The following is a 21846-nucleotide window of genomic DNA, read 5'->3' on the forward strand; positions in this document are numbered from 1 at the left end:
CATCAGTTGACATAATCATATGATTTTTTTTCCTTTATTTTGTTTATGTGATGTATCACATTGATGGATTTGCAGATGTTGAACCATCCTTGTGCCCCGGGGATGTACCCCACTTGGTCGTGATGAATGATCTTTTTAATGCATTGTTGTATTCAATTTGCTAGAATTTTGTTTAGGATTTTTGCATCTGTATTCATCAGAGATACTGGTCTGTAGTTTTCTTTTTTTGTGTTGTCTTTACCAGGTTTTGGTATCAGGGTAATGTTGGCCTCATAAAATGAATTAGGGAATACTGTCTCTTCTTCAATTTTTTGGAAGAGTTTGAGCAGGATTGGTATTAGATCCTCTTTGAAGGTTTGGTAGAATTCACTAGTGAAGCCATCTGGTCCCTGACTTTTGCTTTTGGGAAGGTTTTGGATGACTGATTCAATTTAATTACTGGTGATCACTCTGTTAAGTTTTGCAGTACTTCGTGGTTCAGCCTAGGAAGGCTATGTGTTTCTAAAAACTTGTCCATTTCTTCTAGGTTATTGAATTTGGTGGCATATAGTCCTTCATAGTATTCTTGGATGATCTTTTGTATTTCTGTGGTGTCCGTGATAACTTCCCCTTTTTCATTTCTGATTTTGTTAATTAGTGTCTTCTCTCTTTTTACCTTAGTGAGTCTAGTCAAGGGTTTGTCAATTTTGTTAATCTTTCCTTGTTTTATTTTTTGTTTTGTATTTTATGTTTTGTTTTTGTTTTGTTTTGTTTTGTTTTTTGGCAGGCACTATGTTTTATTAGTCATCCAAAGTTAAAACCTTGTAGTTATTTTTAACTTCTGTTCTCAGAATTGACATACTCGTACATTATTCTCCAAATTATCTTAATTACATCTCCATCGTATAGCTCACACTTATTCTGTAAATTAGCGGTAGAGATATCCAATAAATTCACTCTATTCTCATTGACTGCTCTTATCAACTTTAGTTTTCTTGCCAGGCATCCTCTTTCTTGCACAGTCTTCATTAACAGCTGACACAGGCCACACCCACCATTATTAAATGGACACCACTGAGGTATGAACACACAGGGAGAGTCTGTGAGAGAGCTTACCACCCTACAGCACAGGGCTTTTCCTCCATGGCTAGATGAAGTAGGCCAAACTTTAATTTGAATATGCAAGAGCATTTAGTATTTGTGGGAGCAGAGATTGAGGAGAATAAATGAGATAACATTTCCAAATCACTTCCCATGACGATATACTAAAATGACATTCTGGCCCAACACTGGAAGGTAAAAAATAAAAAGATGTTTTAAAGATTCATAATCTTGGCCTCAACAAAAGGAGCGATATACCCTCAGCTCCTGTTTTTGGAGAGTCAACCAGCAGGGCTCACTCACCCTAACCTGTTGCACTTTTGACCCCGTGGATGGAGAAAGAATATACCCACAGATGTAAGAGAATTTAGTTCTGTTTCCTAAAGAGTGGCTTTGTTGGCACTTTTCTCTCCGAACAGCAGGATTACTGAAAATAATAGGCTCCAGCCTGTTTCTTTCATGGAGGCACCAAAAATAGTTCTTTTGTCATCACTCTTAATGGAGCTAAAAATTCAGTCCCATAAAAATTAAAAGCTTGTCCGGATTCTGTCCACAGGTATGCAGTGGAGGCTAAGTGTACGGTCTCCACTGCAGATCGCATGATACATGCAGGATGGGGTGAGGGAGAATTGAGAATAACCAGTTTCTTAGCAAAGACAAAAAAAGGAAGAGCAAAGAAAAAGGAAGAAATCGGAATAAAAGAAAGAAGGCAACACTGGCTCTTTCTTCCATTCTACACAGAAAGAGCTTCCCGCTTGCCTCCATGTCAGAGGTAGAAGGGGAACAATTAAACAATGTCTTCCAGCCTGCAATCAATAGAATTAGTGAATTTTAAATGTTAATGTATTCCATTCCTGGCCATGGAAAGTAGGTCCAATTCTTCAACATTTTTGCCCTTGACTTAGATTACCAAAAGATGGAAAACTTGTCTAATACGTAATTTATCTTCTGTATAGACATACAAATGAAAATAAAATAGAAAAAGAAAAATATGCTCATGATGAAAAATCAATTTCCTCAATGGCTGTAAGTGCCCCACATTTTCCCAGCAAACATACAGTTGTCTCAGAAAATAGGAAGGGTGTGGCCACATGGTACCGGCAGAATAAAAAGGCTCTAGACTTTTTATTCTGACTGCATTTCTAATTTTCATAAATAGACTTTAAAAGTCTAATAATTAAGGGATAAGGAGCCAAGGACTTGCAAGTGTTTGCCTGTTACTCTTTCAGGAACCAGACTGATGGAACCACCACCGTCTGATAGCTGCACCATATAAATCCGTCCCCGCCTCACCTGTCATTCGCTGTAGGAAAAGAAGAAACGGGGTTTTCGTTGTGGTACCCACGGAGGAAACACACCCACCCCCGCTACATTTCATTGCCAGGACCACTCACATAACGGTAGTACAACGTTAGTGTGACGCTTGGCCACTCCACGTGGCTGCATCTTTCTCAGAATATGGTGGCCAGTCTCCAAGAGCAAGTGTCAGGGGTAAGGGGTGGGGGACGAGCTGGCCTGGGGGGCTGTAGGGGCGGGTAGCTGGCGTCAGGGGTGGCGCTGCAGGACTTCAGCCGCTTGCTTGCCATCCCTGAGACCAGACCATATTCAAGGGGAAGGGGATTCGAATATCCACCTCCTAATGGAAGGATGGTCGAAGAGTAGGCAAGAGTCGGCAAAGCGAGAATCTAAACACAAATGTCATCACGCAGACACTTCGCTTAATTTTGTGTCACCAAAGTTGATTCCTGGAGTTCCTTAGGTGGTAGAATCAGGACCATGTGAGACTTTCTAGGATGAATATTTTCCATCCATTTTCAAACTTTCCAGTTGCAATGTATCTTAGTCAAAAGGAGTGACCCAGGCAGCTGTCCATGGAGCAAAGCAACCCTCAGCTGGTGTGAATGACAGCAGGCCTCCACCTTCTCTCTGGTGGGGGCCTGTCTCATGGCCAATCAGACATACCTGTGGGTGAGCGAGCAGCCAGAAATCAGACCCAGGGACCAGCCAGAGCCACTCATCCACCATTTTAAATTGATGAGGAACTCTACAAGTTTGGATGCCTTACAACAAGTTTGATGGAAGTACTGCCTATTTTTTAAATATGGAAAGTCAAAACTACCAATACCTATACCCTGCTGTGAAATACTCTGCCAAACTTCAAAAAGCAGGCATAAACTGGTTTTGTTAGGAAGATATAATCTCATAATACCACTATTCCACCTCCCTTTACCTCTATGTCGGTGTCTTTGACTCCAGGAAATTATACCACAACTATGTTAATTTCAGTTTTCTGACTCCACACCCAGCCATTTAAGCCATATAATATACAGAGAATACCCTCTACTGAATGTTACTAGCAATTTGTGTTCTTTTGGATGAATGGTTTAAAGCGGTGTGTTGGATTTTATCAAAATGAGCACAATTTTGCTAATGACAACTAATGATAATTTTGAAACATTTTATGTCTATAGAAAACCACATGGAAGTAAAATAAATAATAATACTAGAAATTAAGACATAGATTAGAAATAATTAGTGGAGGTCTGAGGGGGGAATCTAATGTAAAAATTATTATGATTTATCTGTCCTGGAATGTAAATGCAATAGGCGTTTTAGGTAATTTACCAGTTTTGTGATTCAACATTCAACAAATGCATACAACTGCCCAGTGTTGCCAAACACAGTGAAAGTGTCAAAATGGAACAGAATGAGAATAGTAAGAAATATATGACTCAAAAATGATGACATTAACATTTGTATTTGTTAAACATTTTCAAACTGCTGGTCAGGCCCTGGTACCACAGATATGTTTTCCAGATTTCCTAATAAACATACACAGCTAAGTCTTACAGTGGAGTCTCTTGCTTGAGGTGGAAACCCACAGGTATTCTCACGCCATTGCTTTAGGAAATGGGAATTTCCCTGGAGCCTGATTTTTATTTATTTTGGGAACAACAAGAACACAAATTGATGTCAGGAATGGAGATATCAATTAATACTAGTCATGGCTTATAGGGTAAGAGTTTGGTAGTTTTAAATGTATTATCTACATCCTTAGTATTAAAAAATAATTAAATGAAATCAATTTCATGCCACTACATAAATATACATATTCACTCCTTCAAGGAATATTTAATGGGCACCACTGTTTGCCAATCTTAGGTCCAACCTTCAAGGATCTTAACATCCAGTAATGGAGCCAAGCTGATGGTGTGATGATGTGTACATGCCTTGTGTGTCAGGGAACTTAATGTCCAAGCTTAAAATGTAGATGAGCAGACGGGAAAGGCACAGCCTGCTCCAGGACTACCAAAGGACTGTGTGCTGGGAGCAGGGCACCCCTCAGGCTTCATGGGGAGTTCCATCCATGTTGACAGGCATGTGCCCGCAGCAGAGTATCACTTGTTTTGACCACTGTCTGCCCTGTGCTTCATCTCATTGAATCATGGAGCTTTTAACAACTTGAAATTGCTTACCTTATCATTCGCAAAATATCCATGACAGCACACTGGGTCCACCATGAAATATATTGATTCTGAAACGAAAGAAAGAGGTAGAACTTGTAGTTTTCATTGACATCTAATGTGAAGCGTTGGAAAGTACGTGCTTTGCTTAAATGCACAGCACAGACGTTTTCATCATCTTCCTCATCGGAGCATTGGCTTCCTTTTCTTTCTCTTTGTTCCTTTACTTCCAGAGTGGGAGTGACAGGATTCCTAGGGCCCACCTCAAGCTGCCTTTTAACTACAGTGTGTGAGTCTATGAGCGGCACACGGATGAATAACCAGCCCTGGAACTGAGTGACATTTAATAAAAAATACTATTCCTTTAACCTGATGTGATGTTTTCTGAATCATAAAAATACCGAACATTATGATGGCTGCCAGACTATATCATCTGCTACTTGTTTTAAGTGACATCTGTGGGATTTTTATGTAAATTGATGTTTTTCTTACTTATACAACAAAAAGTAAAAGGATTCAGGTTTTTTGACATCATTGAGTATTCTTAGAATGAAATATTAAATGACTTTAGGAGAAATGTGGCTTTTGTGCTGGAAAGCATGACACATTACAAACCTCTCTATCACTATAATCAGTTTCCTGACATGAAAATAATAGTGCTGCACATAGAGAATCTCTTTCCCTCTCAAGCAGAATGCTTTAGGTGAAAATATAATGCAGATGTTTAGTCATTGCAAGGAAAGTAAATGTGTGCATGCTGGAAAGATGTTCATTTTAATATTTGTATTTTCTTTGCACGGCTCTGCACCCTTTTGTTAATCTTGGGGATGTTTGGGAGAGTCTGTCACCTGAAATGTGTGACTCATCCTCAGTGTGACCCAGAAGATGGGGAAAGATAACCTGCTCACAGAACCTTCATTTCATGGTGACAAGATCTCCGGGTCACCATCCGGTGCTGTATTCCAATGCTCTGGACACACTGCACACTCTGAGAGCTCCATGTCAGCTTACGTTTTCATTTTCTTTTCTTTTTTGTCTTTCTCTGATTTCCCAGGACCTTAGTCATTCCTTTCTTGAAACTGGAGTGATTGTTCTGTGGTATTTACCCAAAGGAGCTAAAAACTTATGTGCACACAAAAACCTGCACACAGATGTTTCCAGCAGCTTTATTCATAATCGCCACACCTGGAAGCAGCCAAGACGTCTTCCAGTAGGTGATGGATGAATACATTTGGTGCCTCCAAATAATAGCATATTACTCAGCACTCAAAAGAAATGAGCTATCAAACCATGAAAAAACATGAAGGACCCTTAAATGCGCATTACAAAGTGAAAGAAGTCATTGTGAAAAGGCTCCATTCTGTATGATTTCAGCTCTATGACATCCTGGAAAAGGCACAGCTATGGGGACAGGAATAGATCTGAGGTTGCCAGGAGTTAGTGGGGAGGGATGAACAGTGGGAGCACAGATGGTTTCCAGGGCAGTGAGACTGCTCTGTGTGACACTAGAATGGTGGGTACGTGTCATTACACATTTGTCCACACCTATGGAGCATACAACATCAAGAGTGACCCTAATGTCAACTGTGGACTCTGGGTGAAGACGACATGTCACTGTAGGTTCATCCATCTCAACACACGTCCCATCTGGTGGGGGATGATGATAGTGGGGGAAGCTGTGAGAGGTGGGGCAGGGGGAAAGGGGAAATCTCTATACCTTCCCCTCAATTTTTCTGTGAACCTAAAATTTCTCTAAAAACTACCCCCTAAAACACACACACACACACACACACAAACACACACACACAAAAAAAAAAACTGCAGTGACTGGCAAAGCTGACCATAAGACCCTCCGTGGCACTAAAAATGGCATTCTTTTAGGGTTGAGAATGTAGCTCAGGGCTTGGGGGTTCCAGGGAAAACTCTAAGAGTCTACACAGGTTTCCTTTCAGTATTATTGGTGAGTCACTATTGCTCTATGTTGCCTGTTGCCACAAACACACTCCAACATCCACCTCACCACCCACCGTTCCAACTACCAGTCTATTGAGAAGACTATCTTGGGCATGAAAGTAAAGGTTTGGGGTAGTACTAAAACATTTCCATAAATATTCGTTAGTGAACTGTGTGCGAATGGATAACACAAGAGGGAAACCAATCGCAGTAACTTCATCACGAGGGAGGAGGCCTTCCCTAGGAGTGCTGAGCACCCTCGTGCCCTCCTGTAGACCTCCCTCCAGCTCCCCACACTGCTTAGCAATTCTTCCAGTGGACTGCCAGCTTGCCCACTTCACCGGACCAGAGCCTCCCGCCTTAACTTCTGCTGTCTGCTCCTGTTTCTATAGTGAGGTAGACAAGGACACAAAATAATCAGCTGGGCTTGAGAATCTGATGGACTCATCTACAAGTAGAAGGTGACACTTTGTGCTCGGTCTTTGTGACATAACAAGACACTGGCTACTCCCCATGGCAGAGCTTGCTGGGCAGAAATGAAGGTACTGCTCTCATCAGCTTTTATCTGTAATTTCCTGTTACTATGCAAAAATGTGGACCTAAGATCAGAGGTTAAGTGTTCTTAATGAAAACTAAATAATGGTCACCCTAATAAATTTAACTTAAGAAAAACTAAATAAGGAATACGAACGAGAAATTTGCAGCTAGAGAGCGGAGAAATAAGCTTTCTCACACCTTGTTTAATACGTGCATGTATGTGTTCAAACAGGTTTCATAGATTTTACACCTGAGTTTTGTAAAAGTATTAGGGCAGCACCTCACTCAAGATAGTTTCATAGGTGATGAGATGGATATGATGTTCCATTTTTATACTATTTGTTCTATGACATAAAAACATTTAAAGAGAACACAACTGACCACTAAATGTCACCAAGTAATCCTTTTCATGTGGTCAGTGTTATTTAAACAAATGAATGAATAAACTTGATAAAATCATCTTGAAAAGCAATCTCAACAATTTCCCTAACATTAACATTCTGTGAAGCTGCCTACAGTGGTAAATCAGAAAAGACTGGCTATTGCAACCAATTTGTTTCACACCCAATAATTAAAAGATTAGGAAATTCCACCTATTGTTCCTGACCCTGGATGCCTTGCTGGAGGAGGTATTAGGCTTTGCAGAACACAGTCACAAACAGCATCCAGGATCCACAACCTTCTATATGAATTCAGAGGTATTAAAGGGTTTACCTAAGAGTTCATTGCAGAGACTTACTTAAAATTTAAACTAAACCGTAGAGCTGTTGTTGCCATCTTCTGCCCATGCCACTGCTTGGCCACAGGAGCCACACAACAGTGTCCTGAGATGAGGCGAGGGACACACTCTTTGGAATGATCGCAGGGAAAGCCTTTGGAATTCAGTGATAGTGTCTCAATCCTACCAAAGCCTACTGAAGGAATATGAAACCTATAGGAAACTGGGAGGTTTCAGGAGTTATTGAAGGGATGAGAGCAGGTCCATATTTTTGGAAGCTGGTGCCATCATTAAGTGGCTGTGTTTTTTATTTTTTGTTGTTTTTTTTCTTTTTTTCTTCTGCAGACTGACTGCTTACTCACATTTTTCTCTCCACTACAGTTTCTTGGAACCTAAAACTTGACCACCCTGCTAGTCTTACAAACGGGGCATTGATATCATGTGGCCGTTCACTGGCTCATGGCTTTGTTCTAGGAATGATCTTTTTCAGATCCTAATACTCCATGAACGCTCCACTATTATCTGAGATTATCTTTTACTCAAAAACAAATTTACAATTAGAAAGCAACTTTATTTCCCTTTAGCTTGCTCTTATTTCAGACAAAGATACCTAACATTTCAGGTACATCAAGATATTAAGCAAAAGCAGCCACTTTCCTTTACATAAATTTAGTTCATTTAGTTCAGTTCTTATGTTTTGTTTTGTTTTGTTTTTAAAGCACAGTGCTTTGAGAAGATGTAAACAAAATTATACTTAATCCAATTCTTTCCACTGGCATATAAACTGTAACTTACATGAATAGCACCAGCTCCTTCAGTGGCTCCTTTGAATTTTTGGAGAGACCAAGACTATTTTAATAAACAATTTCAAGAATATAAAAATCCAGGGAATAATATATTCTAGTTTATAACTGTCCAGAAATATACTCTCCTATTCTAGTAATGGACATTGAGTTCATGTCCATTTTTTCACTATTTTAACACTACTACATTTCTTTATTGATTATTAAAATTTTATGAATTGCTTATTCTAATCTTTCACTTTTTTCTTTTTGGTCATTTTCTTAGTGATTTGTTTGAGACCTTTAAATAGTATGATTACTAATTCTTTATAGATTATATGCATTGTCAAATTATTTATTCTTGGACTTCCAGAAAAATGGCGGCGTGAGGTGAGCCTCTGTAAAGCTCCCCTGGAATTTACAACGAATCGAACAACAAAAACTCCACAAAGGACTCCCTGCACAGCAGACAGGCAACACGAAGAGGCCCACTACCGACTGAAATCACCTACAGGTGGGAGATCCGCGTGAGTGGGGGGAGGAGGAAAGGGACAAGTGCACGGAGACGGAGCCCCGCAGGCACAGGACGCAGACCCAGCTCAGTGCTCCGAGCTCGCTGCTTCCCGGAACTACCGCAGCTGCGGGAGAGGGAAGAACTCGGACTGCTAGGGCTCCGCTTGTGGCCCACAGGGCTGAGGGGGCAGCATATAACACGGCCCAACCCAACGCTCACGGCAGAGACCTCGGAGAAAAGACTGAGGGAAAAAGGCTGAAAACGGTGGTTTAAGCCCGCATTGCCGAGCAGAGAACGGAGCCTTAGGCACTGAGACTAGCCGCCCCCTCCCTCCCCTCCCAGAGCTCGCCCTGCCCCCACCTGCCCGGTGCTAGAAGCGAAACAGTAGCAGTGTCAGATCAAAACAACAGAAAATTTGCTGTTTTGAGAACTCTGGACCGCAGACACAAATTCACAGCCCAACTAGTTCCAGCAAAGGGGAGAGAGCTGTGGAAGCAGGACGGGCTGTGGTGGTGGTCGCCGCCATTGCTCTGGGACACCTCTCACAACTCACCCCGCCCCTGGCCCCACCTATCTGGGCGGATCCCTGCAGGAGTAAACAGAACTGCTGAAACATACAGGCTCTGAATCAGGAGCTGGAAGAGCTTTGGAACATCAAAAGCTCTCCGCATACCCACCGGGACACTGCGTCCTGTGACCTAGACGAACTATTAACAGAGGAGAAGCCCGTCTCCCAGGGAATCCCCCAATTGTGTGAGAAGTTGGAATAGTGCAGAGAAACATAGCACTACCGTGTGGGAGAAGAAAAATAAGTTGCAGTTGGAGAAATAATAAAACATTCTACCAACAAGTACTGGCAAACAAAAGAAAGACCGCTTTCTATCAACCTGTTGCAGAAGTCACTCCTGCAGATGTCTAGGAAGAGAAATAGTAAACCAGTAATCGCCATGAATAACCAAGGCAACAAGATAGCTCAGAAAGAAAGTGAAAAATCTCCAGAGAAGACACTTAAAGATACAGAAATATGTGACTTAAATGACAGAGAATTCAAGATTGCAGTTCTGAAAAAACTCAACGAGATACAAGAAAACACAGATAGGCAGTTAAATGAACTCAGAAACTCAATCAAAGAACAGCATGAGCATTTTACGAAAGAGATTAAAATCTTAAAAAACAACCAAATAGAATTTCTGGAGATTAAGAACTCAATAGAAGAAATTAAGAATGAAATAACCAGTTTAGGTAGTAGAGTTGACCAGATGGAGCAAAGAATCAGTGACATCGAAGATAGAAACCTGGAAATGACACAAATAGAAGAAGAAAGAGACTTGAGACTTAAAAGAAATGAAAGAACTCTACAAGAACTTTCTGACTCCATCAGAAAGAGCAATATAAGAATAATGGGCATACCAGAAGGAGAAGAAAGAGAGAAGGGAACAGAGAATATATTCAAACAAATTGTCGATGAGAACTTCCCAAATTTGTGGACAGAACTGGACCCTCGAATCCAAGAAGCAAATAGAACACCTAGTTACCTCAATCCCAACAGACCTTCTCCAAGGCACATTGTATTGAAGCTGTCTAAAATCAACGACAAACAAAGAATCCTCAAGGCAGCCAGGGAAAAGAAGACGGTAACTTACAAAGGAAAGCCCATTAGATTATCATCAGATTTTTCAGCAGAAACTCTACAAGCCAGGAGGGAGTGGAACCAAATATTCAAACTATTGAAAGAGAGAAACCATGAGCCAAGAATAATATATCCAGCAAAGATATCCTTTAGATATGAAGGAGGAATAAAGACCTTTCCAGACATACAGAAGCTGAGGGAATTTTCTAATACACGACCTGCACTATAAGAAATACTAAAGGAGGCTATTCGACCACCATCAACAGGGACAATTTGTGGCAACCACAACTCAAAAAGGGGAGAGTAAAGGCCTGAACCGGAATATGGGAATGGAGAAAGTAAGCGTGCTGAAGAAAATGGAATACTCTAAATATCAAACTTTCTTTTACATAAACTTAAGGGTAACCACTCAAAATAAATCCAGAATTGAAATATATACTGAAATAAAAGAAGAAACAGAGGGAAATATCATAGAATACCACCACACAGAAATAATAGACAACAACAAAAAGGCAAAGAAACAATGGAGACACAGCCTTACCAGAAAACTAAAGATAGAATGACAGGAAATCCTCACATATCAATAATCACCCTAAATGTAAATGGACTGAACTCACCAATAAAAAGGCACAGAGTAGCAGATTGGATCAAAAAACTAAACCCAACCATATGCTGTCTCCAAGAGACACATCTCAGCTACAAGGACAAGCATAGACTCAAAGTGAAAGGGTGGAAATTGACACTCCAAGCAAATGGTACCCAGAGAAAATCAGGTGTAGCCGTAATGATATCAGATGAAACAGACTTCAAGGTGAAAAAAATAACAAGAGACAAAGATGGACATTTCATAATGGTGAAGGGGACTGTACAACAAGAAGACATAACAGTCATCACTATTTATGCCCCCAATCAGGGAGCACCGAAATACACCAAGCAACTACTAACAGAACTAAAGGGAGAAATTGACCAAAATACAATTATACTAGGGGACTTAAATACATCATTGACAGCTATGGATAGATCATCCAAACAGAAAATAAATAACGAAATAGTAGCCCTAAATGACACATTAGATGAAATGGACATAATTGACATTTATAGAGCACTTCATCCTAAAACAGCAGACTATACATTCTTTTCTAGTGTACATGGAACATTCTCAAGGATAGACCATATATTGGGACATAAAATCAGTCTCAACAAATTTAAGAAGATTGAAATCATACCATGCATATTCTCTGATCACAAGGCTTTGAAATTGGATATCAACTGTAAAAAGAAAGCGGGAAAAAACACAAATACATGGAGATTAAACAACATACTTTTAAAGAAGGACTGGGTCAAAGAAGAAATTAGAGGAGAGATCAAAAGATACATAGAAACAAATGACAATGAAAATACATCCTACCAAAATTTTTGGGATGCAGCAAAAGCAGTTTTAAGAGGGAAATTTATCTCATTACAGGTCTATCTCAAGAAACAAGAAAACTCCCAAATAAATAACCTCATGTTACACCTTAAAGAACTAGAAAAAGAAGAACAAGTAAAACCCAAGGTCAGCAGAAGAAAGGAAATAACAAAAATTAGAGCAGAATTAAATGAAATAAAAAGAACAAAAAGACAATAGAAAAAATTAATATGACAAAGAGCTGGTTCTTTGAAAAGATTAACAAAATTGACAAACCCTTGGCTAGACTTACTAAGATAAAAAGAGAGAAGACACTGATTAACAAAATCAGAAATGTAAAAGGGGAAGTTATGACGGACACCACAGAAATACAGAGGATCATCCAAGAATACTATGATGGACTATATGCCACCAAATTCAACAACCTAGAAGAAATGGACAAGTTCTTAGAAACATATAGCCTTCCAAGGCTGAACCATGAAGAACTGGAAAATCTAAACAGACCGATCACCAGTAACGAAATTGAATCAGTCATCCAAAACCTTCCCAAAAGCAAAAGTCAGGGACCAGATGGCTTCACTAGTGAATTTTACCAAACCTTCAAAGAGGATCTAATACCAATTCTGCACAAACTCTTCCAAAACATTGAAGAAGAGACAGTACTCCCTAATTCATTTTATGAGGCCAACATTACCCTGATACCAAAACCTGGTAAGGACAGCACACAAAAAAACAACTACAGACCAATATCTCTGATGAATACAAATGCAAAAATCCTAAATAAAATTCTAGCAAATCGAATACAACAATGCATTAAAAAGATTATTCATCACGACCAAGTGTGGTTCATCCCCGGGGCACAAGGATGGTTCAACATACGCAAATCCATCAATGTGATACATCACATAAACAAAATAAAGGACAAAAATCATATGATTATATCAATTGATGCAAAAAAGCATTTGACAAGATACAACATCCATTTATGATTAAAACACTTAATAAAATGGGTATAGAAGGAAAATACCTTAACATAATAAAGGCCATATATGACAAGCCCTCTGCTAATCTCATAATTAATGGAGAAAAACTGAAGCCCTTTGCTCTACGTTCAGGAACACGACAGGGCTGTCCCCTACCACCTCTGCTTTTCAACATAGTGTTGGAAGTCCTTGCCAGAGCAATCAGGCAAGAGAAAGAAATAAAAGGCATCCAAATTGGGAATGAAGAAGTTAAATTATCACTCTTTGCAGATGACATGATGCTATATATAGAAAACCCTAAAGACTCCACCAAAAAGCTATTAGAAACAATCAACGAATACAGTAAAGTTGCCGGCTACAAAATCAACGCACAAAAGTCCATTGCCTTCCTATATACTAACAATGAAATCTCAGAAAAAGAAATACAAAAAACAATTCCTTTTGCAATTGCAGCAAAAAGAATAAAATACCTAGGAATAAACTTAACCAAGGATGTGAAAGACCTATATGCTGAAAACTATAAGACTTTTTTGAAAGAAATTGAAGAAGACACAAAGAAATGGAAAATCATTCCGTGCTCATGGATTGGAAGAATCAACATAGTTAAAATGGCCATATTACCCAAAGCAATATACAGATTCAATGCAATCCCCATCAAAATCCCAATGGCATATTTTAAAGAAATAGAACAAAAAATCATCAGATTTGTTTGGAACCACAAAAGATCCCGAATAGCCAAAGCAATCTTAAGGAAAAAGAACAATAATGGAGGTATCACACTTCCTGACTTTGGCTTGTACTACAGGGCTACAATAATCAAAACAGCATGGTATTGGCAGAAAAACAGACACATAGACCAATGGAATAGAATTGAGAACCCAGAAATAAAACCACATAAATATGGACAGATAATTTTTGACAAAGAAGCTAAAAACATACAATGGAGCAAAGACAGCCTCTTCAATAAATGGTGCTGGGAGAATTGGATAGCCACGTGCAAAAGAATGAAACTGGACTGCTATTTGTCACCATGTACCAAAGTTAATTCAAAATGGATCAAAGACTTAAGCATAAGACCTGACACAATAAACTGCATAGAAGAAAACATAGGTACTAAACTTATGGACCTTGGGTTCAAAGAGCATTTTATGAACTTGACTCCAAAGGCAATGGAAGTAAAAGCTAAAATAAACGAATGGGACTCTATGAAACTTAAAAGCTTCTGCACAGCAAAAGAAACCGTTGACAAAATAAAGAGGCCACCAACTGAATGGGAGAAGATTTTTGCAAACAGTGCCTCCGATAAGGGGCTAGTATCCAGAATATACAAGGAACTCATGCAACTCAACAACAAAAAAACAAACAACTCAATTGAAAAATGGGCAGAGGACTTGAAGAGACATTTCTCCAAAGAGGACATACAAATGGCAAATAGACATATGAAAAAATGCTCAACATCACTAATCATCAGAGAAATGCAAATCAAAACCACAATGAGATATCACCTCACCCCAGTCAGAATGGCTATCATCAACAAGACAAATAATAACAAATGTTGGAGAGGCTGTGGAGAAAAAGGAACCCTCATACACTGTTGGTGGGAATGCAGACTAGTGCAGCCGTTATGGAAGGCAGTGTGGAGGTTCCTCAAAGAATTACGAATAGAATTGCCATATGACCCAGCAATCCCTCTCCTGGGTATCTACCCAAAAAATCTGAAAACATTTAGAGATAAAGACGCGTGTGCTCCAATGTTCATTGCAGCTTTGTTTACGGTGGCCAAGACATGGAAACAACCAAAATGTCCTTCAATAGATGAATGGATAAAGAAGTTGTGGTATATATACACAATGGAATACTATTCGGCAGTAAGAAAAGATGATATAGGAACATTTGTGACAACATGGATGGATCTTGAGAGAGTAATGCTGAGCGAAACAAGTCAGACAGAAAAAGCAGAGAACCATGTGATTTCACTGATATGTGGTATATAAACCAAAAACAACAAAAGAACAAGACAAACAAATGAGAAACAGAAACTCATAGACACAGACAATAGTTTAGTGGTTGCCAAAGGGAAAGGGGGGTGGGGGATGGGGGGTGGGAGATGAGGGTAAGGGGGATTGAATATATGGTGATGGAAGGAGAACTGACTCTGGGTGATGAACACACAATGGGATTTATAGATGATGTAATACAGAATTGTACACCTGAAATCTATGTAATTTTACTAACAATTGTCACCCCAATAAATTTAATAAAATAAAATTTTAAAAAAAATTTATTTATTCTTCCCATCTCTGGTTTGTTATCTTTACTGTGGAACATTTGGTCAAATATTTAACATAGTAAATTCTATTTATGTATATATGTATTTATTTTATGACTTTGTGAGGTTTGTTTTTCCCTTATGATTTGGTTTAAATAATTATTTTCACTCTTATGTGCATAAAGATACTTTTAAAAATGTTTTAATCTACATTAAGTGTTTTTGCTTTCCAAATTTAGTTCTGCATTATGTTGCCACGCAGCATCCTACCTGTCTGTGCCCTCGTACCTACCCCTAAAGAAAGGAGAGTCTGTGAGACGGATCCTTTCAGGGACTTTGCTCACCTTTGTGCTTGCACCTTATGTCTCTCTGTTCAGCCCCCAAAAGATGGCTGGTCAGCCAATGACGGGTAAGATTCCACACGGGGGGAACAACCTAAGCCAGGTGTAGCCACATGGGGACCAACAGGAGAACCCATGGGATTGATAGAGGTGGACATAGACCTCCACCTTCCCCCGGCTAAGGAGAGCTTCTGCCTTTGTGGCTGCATTCCTTCCCACAACCTACTTGGGAAGAGATTCAATGATGTGATAACATCAGTTCTCCATCTATTCATATCAGTAAGTTTCTGCATAAAGGTTTTGTCCCTTGGGGAGGTACATCCTGAGACTTACAGTTCCGCTGCACAGACCGTGGAGAAAATGTTACTTCCTTGTGTGTGCTTAACAAAAGCCACAAGGTGGCCCAATTCAGGGCTCTCAGTCCTTTCAGGCTGTGAGACCCTTGGCCTTCTGTTCCATAACTTTCTTGATTTCGGTTTCTTTCTTAACCCTTTGCCGCCCCTTCTCGTTCGCTCACTGCCTGTGTTGCGCTGGATGCGACAGCATTAAGTAAATTTCATTTTTTATATTATCTGTGTTTTCCACATGGATATCCAATTTCCAATAACACTTAGTAAAAGAGAAGCAAATCTTTTTTTTTTAATCCACAAGAAGCTTGAGCTAATTCTCTAGCATAACCTGATGTTAACTGAATTGAGTTGATTTCAATTAACTTAACTGGCCCACAGATGATGGGGATGCCTCATAAGTCATTAATGGGCCCAAGGAGTGAGCTGTGGCCCTGGGACCAGCTGCATCCCTGCCTCACTGTGGGGCTGCAAATTCTCTAGGGTTTGGTAACACTCTAAGTTGTTCTTAATGGATGCAAAAGTTATAGAGAAAAACTCACTTTTTAGCCATCATTTTCTAAGTGACATGTTAGATTAAGGATGGAAAGTTGGCAGAGTCTGTCTTGTTTACCATTTTCCCATGAATTCGATTGTAGTAGAACCTCGTAAAATATGTATTAAGAGAAAGAGTAAATTTACCTGATTTAATATCTGACTCTTAGATCTTGGCTATCTGACAGATTATATTAGTTGAGCTATCAAGTTACACAATAGAGAACTAAAATGACTGAAGGTAAATACTGCAGAAAACCAGTCTGAAGAAGGCTAGAAAATCTAAGATGGAGCTTTCTAAAGCATAAAATATATACCACTTACATGTATATAATGTATAAATGTATAAGTACAACATATAAATGTAGAAATGTGTAAGAATAGTGTATACATTATAGAATGTATAAAATGAGAGCTTATGGACAATGGAGATATGCTGAGCCTTGAAAATGTGGTTTGACATTCTTAAACAGGTTAAAGCTCTTAGTGACAAAACGTAACAATGACAGGACACGGTCAAGCGTGATTCTATAATGAACTCACACCTTGGTCCCTGTGACCCAGATGTGCTAAAGAAAATGAGAGACACCCCTTCTCTTTCTTTCACATAGCCCACACCTGCTCTTTTGTAAAGTGCCTAAGCCTGGCATATTTTGTAATGAAGCTTGTCTATTCACTACCTAAACTCAGAAAAAGTATAATTTAAGTGAGAAAAGAAACAGAATTCATAATTGAATATTTCAAAGTGATCTGGATTTTTGAAAACTATACACGTATGAATGAATATGATATATACAATATAATACATGACTATGATATATACAAGTTAATTTTGTATGTATTATTGTATGTACAGTATATATTCTGTAGTGTAATATAATATTTTTATATGTGCATATGCATGAAAAAACAAGTATGCAGGCAAATCATGCTAAATATTATTAAAATATTTATTCCTTGATGATGGGAATTTGAGTGGTTTTTATTTTATTCTGTTTCTGTTATACCTTAGGTATTTTCCAAATTTTGTTTAAGGAATTTGTATTACCTCCACAATAATACAATGTTATTTGTTTTGAGGCTGGAAAGTAAGAGAATAGACAAGAAATCTTCATCTGAAAGTTCTAAATGTGTAGTAAATGCCTGGAGCCCAAGGGTTTCCCCAGCCAGGAAGAAGCTGAGCTGACAAATCAGAGAAATGTGGACACCTCTGCCCCCTGCTGTCAACCTGTAGTAAGTGCGTATTCCGTTATCCACAACCTGCATGCATCTCCTGGAGAGACAGTTGGTGAAACTAAGAAATCTGGAGCTCCCTCCTCAGATACCTTAGAATAGGGATCCTCAGACTACATTCTGAGGAAGGTGCATTTAGAATTAAAGGAAATCTTGATCACAGTTAATGAAATAAACCAGGACAAATACGGACATCACACATAGAAACACAAATAGAAAGGAAACTAGATTTCCTTCCGTTTTTTAAAAATGTATTAGCACGTATTATATTATATATAAAAGAGTATATATGAAAATAATATATATTAATGTAGCGTATATTGATGTAGTATATAGTAAAAAGTATATTAGTATATATTTAGCATATATTGTTAATGTTAACATTAATATATTTATATTATATTGCATATATAAATATATTAATAATATTAATTTATTAATATATACTTCTTAGTCTATATGTACTTTTATACATTTATATATTTAATTCTTTGTACATCTATATACTTTTATCGTATATAGACTTTAATATGTTTGCATGTGTATTTACATACATGTACTTTTCTACATGTAAAGTACACAGTGTAGCATATATATATTACATATAGTATGTATAAGAGGTCTGACAATAAAGTTAGTGAACTCATCCTAGAAAAAGTGCTACATACCTCATTGCTGAATATCACTAGGGTCACCTTCAAAGTACTCCCCTTGGGAAGCTATGCACCGATGCCAGCACCTAGTCCACCCTTCAAAGCAATTTTGGAACTCTTTTTCTGGAATGGCCATCAGAGCTGTCGTTGTATTACCTTTGATGTCCTGAATGTCATCAAAATGTCTTCCTTTTAATATTTCCCTTATGTTTGGCTAAAGAAAGAAGTCATTGGGGGCCAGATCAGGTGAGTAGGGAGGGTGTTCCAATACAGTTATTTGTTTACTGGCTAAAAACTCCCTCACCGACAGTGCTGTGTGAGCTAGTGCATTGTTGTGATGCAAGAGCTCTTTCAGGACCATTTTTGCACACACTTTTTTCATGCCAAGATTTTCAGTTAAGATTTTCCTAACTGTTTATTGATGTTTACTTGGTCTGCTATGCTTCTCAGTCAGCTGATGATTTTGATGCATAATTCGACAAATTTTGTCAGTTCTCCTCGTTACTGGCTGCTCTCATCTCTCTGCATCAGTGATATGTTCTCTCCCCTCAGAAAAATGTTTAATCCATTTGTATACTGCCATTTTCTTCATGATATTATCGCCATAAACTTGGACTAACTTTCTGATTTCACTTCCACTCTTGCAAAGCTTAACAAGAAGTTTAATGTTTGTAGTTGCTCTAATTCAAGCTTAGACATTCTCGTGACTGCACACAAAACCATGCATAAACAATAATGAACGCCATTCAGCAAGACACCGCCACACGTCGACATGAACACAGCTGTGAGACACTCATATACCAAGGTTATGAAACCTTACTGAGCTGTTTGTACAGTGCTGCCAATGTAAGCACACAGTGGCAAGTTCATGAACCTAATTGTCAGACATCATATATAGACTACATATTAATAGTATTTATACAATATATGCACACACATATATACTTTTACAAATGATTTTGCGTTTGTCAGGGTTTGTTTTTTTGTTTGTTTGTTTGTTCTTATAAAGAACCTAAACTGTGAGTAACATCTGCATTTAAACTCTACAGCAGGTAACAGCTTTTCCTCATTTTGAAGTTACTTGAAGTTACAATTTTTTTTGAAGTTGATACATGCGAGGGTTTTTTTGTTATTGTTTATGAAATTCAGCATTTCCTCACAGCTGGGTTTGATGTAATGAAGCCCTCAGATCCACAGCCTCACAAACTATTTATTTAGTCAGTGAGACACTGAAGCCAATTCCTTTCTCAGACCTGGTCTCCACCAGGCCTGCTGAGTTCAGTTGCAGGTGCATTTGAAGGAAAATGTAGGAGGTGTGGTAAACAGCCTGGCCTTCCCCATAACTGGATTAAAACAGCCACGTCGCCAATGGTAGTTACAGAGCCAGAAATCCTGAGGAGAAAACAAGGAAAAGGATCCTCACACTTTCCCTCTCTCCCCTGCAATATCTCCCGCTTCCTCCCTCACTCCCCTTTCCCTTCTCTAGGTCTGCGCCCCCTCCTTCCCACCCACTCCCTCTGGAACGTGGGTGGGCAGCACCTGTAAGCAGACAGGAACGAGCCGGGCCAGGTTAGGCATGGCGATCACTGCAAGTCAGTCTAGGAGCCACATCTGGTATCAAATGGCAGAGGGGAAAGAATGACCGAGCACAAGTCATGTGATGGTGACTCACCTGCTTTACGTGAAGAACAGCCGGGTTCTGCTCCTGTGACACATGAGGGAACGTGCAGTTTGCAACCAAGTAGGCAAGAATACAACTGTGCAATAGCTCCTCATCAGTGACTTCACGGAAGGTGAATGTCAGGGAGACGCATGACCAGAAGGTCACGATCGTCATTTCTGTGGGACTCCATCCTGGTGGCAGGGCTCGCTCCTGCTCAGTGCATTAGCACACTGCAGTGGGGTGGCTGTGCTGGCTTGTTCCAGTCTAATTTCTTGGAAAGAAGTTGCCTTGGGGGTACATGTGGAAGAGCTGAGATGCAGGGTCACAGGGCTCCGTGGCACACAGCTACTGGGCTCCCAAAGGCAGCTTCCGGAGCTTCTCCCACATGTCACCTCCTCGAGAGCCCTATCAGCCACAAACCATGCTGAGTGCACCAAAAACCACCAGATGACTTGTGTTCCAGCTCTGAGCTGCAGGCTCCCAAGGAGCCAACATTTCAGTGCCCCTTCAGGCTGTGGCCAGTGCCCTTTCCTCCAGCTCAGTCCCACCTGCCAGTGGTCCATTCCCAGCGAGACAGTCTCATTTCTCTTGTCTGTTTCTGGCTGACACATAGATTATCTCTCGTGTTCACTCTGTTTGCCAACGTGCTTTGGTGCCTTTGAACTCCAACCCATGAAGCAAGTTGAAGTTTGTACTCTCAAAATAGCCGGTGTGGAGAGTCCCATGGTGTCAGGATCCAGTCTGTTAAAAAGTTCTGATCATGTTTGAGTTATGGAACAACTTGGCAACCACCCCCACCCCCCAGCCTTACTCCCCTTCAGCTCATTTTCATTCCTCTCCATGAATCCACATACGGATATCTCATGATTAAAATGCGATGCATATCGTTCATGCTGGTCATTTTCTGTAACTGCCACAATAGCTTACAAAAACTTGTTACCCAGACAAAATGGAGTTTTACAATAAGAAAGTGCTAAACTGTGGAAAGTCTATTAATTATATTTTCATAGTAGTAGTCATTACACACTTGTCCACAACCACATGATGGACAGCACCAAAAGTGACCCTCATGTCAGCTGTGGACTCTGGGTGAGGGTGACGTGTTGGTGTGAGTTCTTCAGATGTCACAAACGCACCATCTGTGAGGACATTAACAGTGGGGGAGGCTGTGGGTACAGGGAGCATAAGGGACATCTCTGTGCCGTCCCCTCAATTTTTCTGGGAACCTTAAACTGCTCTGTGTTTTTTGTTTGTTTGTTTGTTTGTTTGTTTGTTTTTAATGTTAACCTGAAGCAGTCTTTTTCAGAAAAAGCTTGACTGAAATCGCCTGGCATCGTTTAGAACACTTCCTATTTAAGGATGGCGTACATTAACATGTTTTTACTGTTATGGCATGGACCACCCCACACATCATCCTAACTAGCCTGGCTTTCATTCTTCCTCTTTCACATTTATGACTTCTGTCCTTGTTTCCTGGGTTTTCCAATCTAGGGAAGCTACACATGACTATCCAAACATCCTGATTTTCCACGAAAAGGATTCCACCTCTCTTTCTTTTTCTATCTTCCTTCCTTCCTTCCTTCCTTCCTTCCTTCCTTCCTTCCTTTCTTCCTTCCTTCCTTCCTTCCTTCCTTCCTTCCTTCCTTCTTTCCTTTCTTCCTTGTTTTCTTTCTTTCTTTCTTTCTTTTTTCCTTCCTTCCTTCCTTCCTTCCTTCCTTCCTTCCTTCCTTCCTTCTT

The 21846-nt window shown here is 39.6% G+C and overlaps 2 long non-coding RNA genes across 2 annotated transcripts; both read right to left on the minus strand.

The window, feature by feature from the left end:
* Positions 1 to 208: 208 nt before the first annotated feature.
* On the minus strand, positions 209 to 20704 carry LOC148759135 (uncharacterized). Its single transcript, XR_016021928.1, has 3 exons — positions 20119 to 20704; positions 4557 to 4615; positions 209 to 3042 (listed from the first exon to the last, which is right to left on the minus strand). It is a non-coding gene; the product is annotated as an uncharacterized LOC148759135 (long non-coding RNA).
* Positions 19639 to 20076, minus strand: LOC141570043 (uncharacterized). Its single transcript, XR_012493795.2, has 2 exons — positions 19986 to 20076; positions 19639 to 19838 (listed from the first exon to the last, which is right to left on the minus strand). It is a non-coding gene; the product is annotated as an uncharacterized LOC141570043 (long non-coding RNA).
* Positions 20705 to 21846: the final 1142 nt, after the last annotated feature.

The sequence above is a fragment of the Rhinolophus sinicus genome, chromosome 1 (genome assembly GCF_057876585.1).
Source record: "Rhinolophus sinicus isolate RSI-liver-muscle chromosome 1, RSI-T2T, whole genome shotgun sequence".
Taxonomy (NCBI): domain Eukaryota; kingdom Metazoa; phylum Chordata; class Mammalia; order Chiroptera; family Rhinolophidae; genus Rhinolophus; species Rhinolophus sinicus.